An 8,595-nucleotide genomic window follows, 5' to 3' on the forward strand; every position below is an offset into this window, starting at 1 on the left:
TCTCGCGAGACAACCACAACCCCTGCGCGCAGGGGGGGGGGAGGGGGATGCGCGCGCACACCCTCTCGGTCGCCTCCGAGTTGTCGAATTCCCACTGCCTTGATGGCTGCCTCTGAAATGTCGCGAGACTCTCGCTCGCACTCTGTGACCTGCTGGAGGCCTTTATTCTCCCGCGCATACCGCGGCCACGCCACAGCGCCTGGTTTCCCACAGAACTCTCGCGAGAGCGAGTCCGGTTGCCTCGGACCGTACGCGCGCCTTCCAGAACGAGGCGCGTTGCGCTAGGGCAGTGTGCCCAGTGTCCCACGGGCCTGTCCGCCACCAGCGCGCCCACGTGGCCGGGGGGGGGGGGCGCCCTGGCCGTCACAGCACACAGCCCCCCCCACGGGTCGCCATCAGTCTGGCTTGCCACAAGCTCCTGCCCCCTCCCCCCACATCACACCCCCTCATCAGCAAGGGCTGCAGCCCTGGTGTCCGACACACCAACCCCCAGCCACGGGGCTCCGTGGCCAGCGCAGCGTGGCTACTTGGTGTAGCAGTAGCCACTACCGTGGCCTCGAGCTGGTTAGCATGGACCTACGCCAAGCCCGCTCTCCTCTCCCCCCCACCGGGCCCCACACCAGCACTAGTGGCATTCCCATTCCAGTCAGTCTGCCCTTGCAGGCTCAGTCCCACTCATTGGGGTACAAGCCTGTCAGAGCAGCAGGGAGCTCAGTAACATGCCTAGATTTGCCTTGCCCTAGCATATCACAGCACACCTCTCTTCTAGCACCTAGTGCTGAATCCCAGTGACAGCCCTGCACTTTTGAAAACAGTGGGGTTGCATCTACACTTGCGGCTTCTTGTGCAAGAAATATGCAAATGAGGGTAAGCCAGGAATATTGCCAAGCCTCATTTGCATACTCAAGCCACCATTTTTGCAGAAGAGGCTCCTGCGCTAGGAGCTGTCTACACTTCCCCTTCTTATGCAAGAAAAACCTTCTTGTGCAATGACATTATGCAAAAATGGCAGCTCATTAGGTTTGCAAATGAGGCTCAGCAATATTCCATGCTTAGCCTCATTTGCATATTTATTGCACAAGAAGCTGAGAGTGTAGACATGGCTGTGCAACTAGATAGAAGCCTGAGGTGATAGAGGCCTGCTCATTCCCTTGCTAGGTGCTTGCTACCTGGCCTTGGATCAGATTGTGTGCAGACTACAAAATCAGATACCCTTCAGGCAATCTGGCCTTTGGTGTAGATCGAAAAAGACCAAAATGCTGACTTTTGTATGTAATCATTTCCACTTTTGTCTAGAGTGGTGACGCCCCCTTGCAGTCACCTAAAGGCAGAATTGCATTATACTTCCATTTCTCTGTGTGAAGCTGAAGGCTGAGACCAAAAACAAAAAAAAATTAATTGTAGATATTATACTGTCATTTTTCAAGTTGCCGAAGTTTCAGAATCAATACATTTTGCTCCAATTAAAATAGTCCGAGGAATCAATGTCTGCAAAGTTTATGAGTGATTTGTTTTGCAAAGGGGAGGGCTGAATGCATTCTTCAATGTGGAATAGTCATATCTGAATTTTGAGTTTTTGGGGGAGAAAATGCCTCCTGTTTAAATTCACCACTCACTTCATGTTAGATTGCCTATTTCCAAATCTATGGTGTGACCCCTTCCATCCGGGCACTAATGTAAGTCTGTGGGTTTTATTGATCACATTTGCACCATACAGCAATCTATACAGCGCTAATATCCTAATGTCTTGTCCCAGTCAGCACCAAGATTCCTTAATTTCTCTAGGGAATCTCTTCAATTGTTTGAAAGATTTTAGCCTACCATCTAATCATTAGATGATAGGCAGCATGGAGAACCTTTTTGGGTTGGGGGACCACATGTGAGAAGCAAAAAAAAAAAAAAAAAAAAAAAAAAAAAGCCCTCACTGAAATGGCTCCCAACTGAGAAGACACTCCCCTCATTACCCTCACATATCAGAACCTATGGGGACGATCTAGCCCCATGGTGGGAGAGTGGGGACAAGATGGTTGGAGCACCAGTACAGGCTCCCCAATGCTGAGAGGGAGGAGTTCCTGGGTCTTGGGGGCCAGATCCTAGCAAGCAGGGGGCCACATCTGGCCCACAAGCCTGAGGTTTCTCCACCCCTTATCTAATCCGGTATGAGGACTACATCTACAGAGGATGGTGTGTAATACTCCCTTTTCTCAGCCTTGTGGAGAAGCAGGAGCTAAAAATGTTGATATCTTCCAGGCCTGGAAGAAGATCTTCACTCCCCCATCTGAGACCTTGGTCAGCAATGGGAGCAAGTGGACTAGGAAAAGCATCATCCACCTTGACACTGAAAGGAACAGCGAGAATGACATCACCAATAACCCTCCCCAGTTTTTTCTTGCTGTGTCTCAGAGGTGGAACAGCCATGTGGTTGATTCTGTGAATTGTATTCAACTGACAGGATGGGAATATTTTAAAGTTGTATAATACCTACCAAAGTGTATTAATTGTCCATGTATCACATGCTTCCTTGTGCAATGTATCTTTTATGGAATAGTATAACTATTCTGTATTTTTCATGACTTGCAAACTATATTCATCTTTCAGAAGTCAGCATCTGAATAAGTAGACAACTTCTTTTCAATACTAACTGCTTTTGACAGTGAATATTTCTATGTATATAATTTGTAGAGTATTGAGTCAAATACGTTTCCAATGGATAAGAGAAAATTGACCTAACTGTGTGTTTGTAGGTGTAAAGTATTTGAATTGTGGATTTTTTACATCAAATGGCACACTATTTAGTGCTGTAACCCTGAAAAGCATGAAATATTGTAATTTAAAATTCTTGTCACTACCAGCACGTTTGCACAAATGATGTAAAAATGTAAACATGCAATTACACACAGCATCCCTTCGCCCACGTGTAATCATCTAACAACTTTAGTGGTTAACCATTACACATTTACCTAAATAAACACATTTTAACAACTCTAATTTGCACAAAGGTTATTTCTTCTACACTAAATGCTTTATCTCAGTGCCTCCCCTGGACTGGTAAATTTGTACACAAAGTAGTGTATAATGCAACATACATCTCTAGGGTGGGGGGAAATAATGTAGTGTAGAATCAAAACTAAACATACATATGAGAATGCAGGTGCCAGCCTTGACATTTCCCAAAATAATCCTTAACCAACAATGAATAGTCTAGTAGCAGCACCTTAAAGACTAACAAAACATGTAGATGGTATCATGAGCTTTGTGTTAGTTTTAAGGTGCTACTAGACTATTTGTTGTGTAAGTTTTTCCAGTTACAGACTAACTTGGTTATCCCTCTGAAGTTTTTGAATACTTAACCACTCAATGTTCATATAAGGGAAGGTATTTTTGAATGGAGAGTTCTAGTTCATAAAAAAAGAAAAAAAAGAAAAAACAAAGATCAATAGAAGCTTCAGCCTCTAGTGGCTTCTAAATCATGCTAGAGCAACTATCAACCCCATAAATAAGTTCAAATAGTGTATCAGTCAGCATAAGGACTACGGCTATTAAAGCTAGGGGCAGATTAAGGAACCCCTGTCATCTGGGAGGATCTGGGACTGACTTTCATCCCTTCATGGGGTACAGCCACCACAGAACATCCGCCTCCCTTCAGAAGGGCAGAAGTGGTCAGTGGGTCACGAAGCAGCCAAACTATGGATTTTCAAGATTAAAGGACTCATTTCAACAGGATAAGCAGGCAGTGTTAAACATAAGCATTTGAAATAAAGAAAAAATGGAAAAGCCTCGTATTCATTTTTAAATAATATTTTAATAAAAAGGGTAAGAGGAAACTAGCAATCCATGTCATCCTTCCCGCTTTTCATGTTTATCTTACTAGGCTCCTACTGTGCAAAAACTTCTTCACGGGAAGTCCCATTTGAGTTACGAGACTACTCACATGCTCACTCCCACCTCTCTAAACATCTTGACAGTCACTCTTTACGGCAACAGCAACAGGTTCCTCTTCTTTTCCAGAGACCTACTGCTGCTCCCATTTGGGCTCACTCTTGAATGCTCAACGTGGCTTTTATCTGTAACTAGAAAAAAACCCCACATAAGTCAGCAAGTGGAGCCCTAAAGATCCATCTTTAACAGGAAAAAAAGTAGTGAGGTGACAATTGTCTGCATTTCTATCAAAAAATTGCCAATTAACACCATCATATCTCATTTTCAGACAGGAGGTTGGGGGTGGGGAACATTCACAGACACATTTTATATTACAGTACTGCAGGAAAATGATTGTGTTTGCATCCAGACTAGGACTTAACTCTACAGAAAGTTATTCCACTCTCAAGGATGCAACGTGCTATCAAAACCTGGCACTGAGGGCACCAGAACAGTACCAGAAGCACCAGGTAACTATGATGGCACATTTCTCTCCCAGCAGTGTAACACTAGCACAGGCACAGAACTGCACTGGGCAGCTGACAACTGCTGGATGAAATAAACAGACCTTCCATGATTTGGAATGTGTATAAGAGAATTACCTCCAAATAGGCATCTCTTTAGTCCCCGCATTTGGGTCCTGCCTCACTGAAAAGCATTTTCTCTAGCTATCCGCTACAAACTAGGCTGAGCTAAAGGAGCCAGGGTTAGCACTCCCAGACTGGAAGTGCTATCCTAGCAGGCATGCATGCTGACCCCATTCAAATATAGCAGAGGCCGAGAATTCTGAATATGACAACTCAAATATTAAAATTGCCCATCCCTGTTTGTGGCTCAGAAGGATTTACACCAGGAAGTTTCAAAAGTTTATCCTTTCCCCGTGCCTTAACAGCATTAAATATTGTTTCACATCTACAGAGCTAAGCACTAGGGATGTCAGCTATTCATCAACTACCTGATAAGCATAAGCTTATTGGATAGTTGAGTAATCACTCAACTAAACACTTCCCCCCCACCTTGCTGCCTCTATCAGAGAGAAACAGTGGGAGGAGCTGGTACTGGGGAGAGGAGCTGGCTTAAAAGCCACTGCCCTCTACTCTCCCCCCCCACCCCCAGCACCTTTTCTGCAGGAAAGGCAGAGGCATCCCTACTGCTATACCTCTCCCTCTGAAATGTACAAGAGCCGTCCTTTGAAATGTACAAGAGCCATCCACAGCTCTTGTATATTTCAAAGGCAGAGGAACAGGGAGATAGGGAGCACCCCCCTTATTGAGGGAGCACCCCCCTTATCGACTAATTGAGTAGTCAATGGAACTTCCATCGATTACTCGATTAGTTGATTTAATCGAAATGTTAACATTCCCTACTCAGTAAATAGAAGACATTTCTCCTCAGGGTGAAATAAGAACAGTTTTCTTCTTAAGACACAGCTGCATGTGTGTAATTGGCTGCTCCCATATTTTGTAAGACTCATTAGATCTCCCCAGTGCCAAATAAGGAAGAGTTACCTGTCAAGTCTTCATTTTGTAGAGAAGCTCTTTGCTTCCCTGATGTGACTCTTGGTTTACATTGTTCCCCTTCTGAATGCATGAGCTGCAGACCAATTATGGTAGCCTAAACAGAGCAGAAGACATACAGCACAACAAACCTTGAGTTTTAAGATACTTTTTAAACCAATATTGAACAGCTGGTGTTTGAACTGTAGAAAAAGATAAGGCAGTTTCCCGATTACAAATTCCATCTTCTGTGAGCCCTCCACCACAATGTAATTATTAAATGGCGTTTACCCACACACAGAGATGCTACATGGAATAATTTACAGAAATGCAGTCTTGTGTAGTTCAGCCATTGATCTGAAACCAGCTGAAGAACAGAGTTACACAGAGAATTCCACCCTAACTTTACATGTAACTGGATATTTTGTTTTTTAAGATGGAATTTAATAACCCAGCTTTAGAAAGGACAAACCAACCCAGCTGGGCTAACAGTCTAGTGATAACACCACACACACACACTATAGTCACAATTCAGTTCAGAAGCCCAATTCACATAGAAAAGTTCATTGGCTCCAAAGAATTGATGTGGGGCCTTTGAAATAAAACAGGAACAAAGAACTTCCACACTCCCATGCTAAAAGGGCTAACGTGGGCAGCCAGGTCATAAAATCATAAGCGATCATGTCTGCTGGGCAAGTGTTGAGACTGATGTTGTATCTCCTTCTTGCCACCTAAGTAGGATCCATGTTATTATCAGTTGCATCCTGACATGTAGACTTTAAACTATCTGGTGCAAGATCAGTTTTCTTTATTACTTATCTGCATGGTGCTTAATACAATGGGGTTTTATCCTTGACTGAAATTCTTTGGCCCAACCATTATACAAATACATACGTCACAGTTCTAAGTTATGGCTCTAGCAGGTCCTTTGTACACTCAAACAAGCTCACTGTCATGGTATCTGTTAGCCAGGCCCAAATGTTTAAAAAATCAGGTTCCAGAGGATTAAGTGGGTTTTGGGGAAGTAAGGCAACTGTGGGCAACTGTTAATTCAAGAGAATTACTACTAGACTTAATACCACTGACTTGACAGCAGTTAAAGAATGCTACATGCCACAAAAACTGTTATAAGTCAAAATTAATACAACTTTTCTGACACACATTTTATGAGCAAATGTTCTGCCAGCAACGTAACATCATCGCAGGTATAAAGTGAATAGGTGACCGCCACCAAGTAGGGACAGGTGCCTGAGAGCCACATGGCACTACCTAAGCAGCATGGCTGCATCTAGACTGACATGATTTTGCGCAAAATCTTGCCGTCTGCCTACACTGGCTGCGAGTATTTGCGCAACAACACTGACTTTGTAATGTACAAAATCAGTGGCACTTGCGGAAATACTCCGATGCTCCCGCTCAGGGATAAGCCCTCTTGCGCAAGTATTCTTGAGCAAGAGGGCCAGTGTTAATTACTTGCGCTAGAAAGCCCTATGGCTAAAATGGCCATAGGAGCTTTCTTGCGCAAGAGAGCATCTACACTGGCACACATGCTTTGGCGCAAAAGCAAATCTTTTGCGCAAAGGCACATGCCAGCATAGATGTCCTCTTGCACAAAAACTTTTCCATTAAAAATATTTGCACAAAATCATGCCAGTCTAGACACAGCCCATGCATGTGTCTCTGGCAGCAAGCAGTGCTAAAACAGTTAGAGGTCAGTAAAAAGACATTACGATTCAGCCCAGGGACTGTTTTGTGCTTTTTACTCGCTGCCAAGCACCATAGGATTAACACTATTGTTCATAAGACCACATTCTACGAGCAACATTTTTGCTACACCAACCTGTCAGAAGAGACGCCTTCCTGCCTCTCCCTGCGCTGGCTTGCTTAGATGCCGGGGGGAGGGGGGGGGGGAGTTTTTTCTTGCACTTTTCAGATAGTCACGATCTTCCCTGAAAGAAAACACACACCAGCATCAACACCCAACGCGCGCTGGTTTCCCAGCAGCACGCACTGAGCCCCTGCAGGTCTCCAATCCACAGGCCCGCTGGCTGTCTCAGGCCTCGGGGGGGGGCGGATCCCCCGAGCAGCAGGCAGGCCCCCGGGCTGCAGCGGCCGGCGAGGTCTCCCCGGCGAGGTCACCCCAGCGGGAAGGCTCGGGACCGCGATCGCCGGGTCCGGCCCAGGAGGCGCGCGGGGGTCGGCGGGCCAGTCCCCCCCCCGCATGGGGGGCCTCGGGGAGCCCGGCGCGGAGCCCAGCCCCGCACGTGGCGCGGCCATGGCTGCAGCGGGGAGGGGGGGGGGCGCTGCACGGCCGGGCCCGGCGGCGGCGCGCGGGGAAAGGCGGGAGGCGCGGCCCGGCCGGGGAGAAGGGTGCGCAGGCCCCGCCCCCGGCCCCGCCTCCTCCTGACGTAGGGGGGGAGGGGCGGGGCGCCTGCTCTCCGCACGCTCTGCAGGGGCCGGGCGCTGGGGTCCCGCCCAGCATGGGCCGTGGGGTGCTCGGGGCCCCGGGGAGGGGGTGCCGAGACGGGGGGTGCTCGGGGCCCCGGGGAAGAGGGGTGCCGAGACGGGGGGTGCTCGGGGCCCCGGGGGGGGGGTGCCGAGACGGGGGGTGCTCGGGGCCCCGGGGGGGGGGTGCCGAGACGTGGGGTGCTCGGGGCCCCGGGGAGGGGGGGTGCCGAGACGGGGGGTGCTCGGGGCCCCGGGGGGGGGGGTGCCGAGACGGGGGGTGCTCGGGGCTCCGGGGGGGGGGGTGCCGAGACGGGGGGTGCTCGGGGCCCCGGGGAGGGGGGGTGCCGAGACGGGGGGTGCTCGGGGCCCCGGGGGGGGGGGGTGCCGAGACGTGGGGTGCTCGGGGCCCCGGGGGGGGGGGTGCCGAGACGTGGGGTGCTCGGGGCCCCGGGGAGGGGGGGTGCCGAGACGGGGGGTGCTCGGGGCCCCGGGGAGGGGGGGTGCCGAGACGTGGGGTGCTCGGGGCCCCGGGGGGGGTGCCGAGACGGGGGGTGCTCGGGGCCCCGGGGAGGGGGGTGCCGAGACGGGGGGTGCTCGGGGCCCCGGGGAGGGGGGGGTGCCGAGACGTGGGGTGCTCGGGGCCCCGGGGGGGGTGCCGAGACGGGGGGTGCTCGGGGCCCCGGGGAGGGGGGGTGCCGAGACGGGGGGTGCTCGGGGCCCCGGGGAGGGGGGG

The 8,595-nt window shown here is 49.7% G+C and overlaps 1 long non-coding RNA gene and 1 other non-coding gene across 2 annotated transcripts; both read right to left on the minus strand.

The window, feature by feature from the left end:
* Positions 1-3,782: 3,782 nt before the first annotated feature.
* Positions 3,783-7,758, minus strand: LOC102461701 (uncharacterized). Its single transcript, XR_331525.4, has 3 exons — positions 7,255-7,758; positions 5,427-5,532; positions 3,783-4,070 (listed from the first exon to the last, which is right to left on the minus strand). It is a non-coding gene; the product is annotated as an uncharacterized LOC102461701 (long non-coding RNA).
* LOC112544599 (small nucleolar RNA SNORA74) lies at positions 4,274-4,472 on the minus strand. Its single transcript, XR_003087942.1, has one exon. It is a non-coding gene; the product is annotated as a small nucleolar RNA SNORA74 (small nucleolar RNA).
* Positions 7,759-8,595: the final 837 nt, after the last annotated feature.

This window comes from Pelodiscus sinensis, chromosome 17 (assembly GCF_049634645.1).
Source record: "Pelodiscus sinensis isolate JC-2024 chromosome 17, ASM4963464v1, whole genome shotgun sequence".
NCBI lineage: Eukaryota > Metazoa > Chordata > Testudines > Trionychidae > Pelodiscus > Pelodiscus sinensis.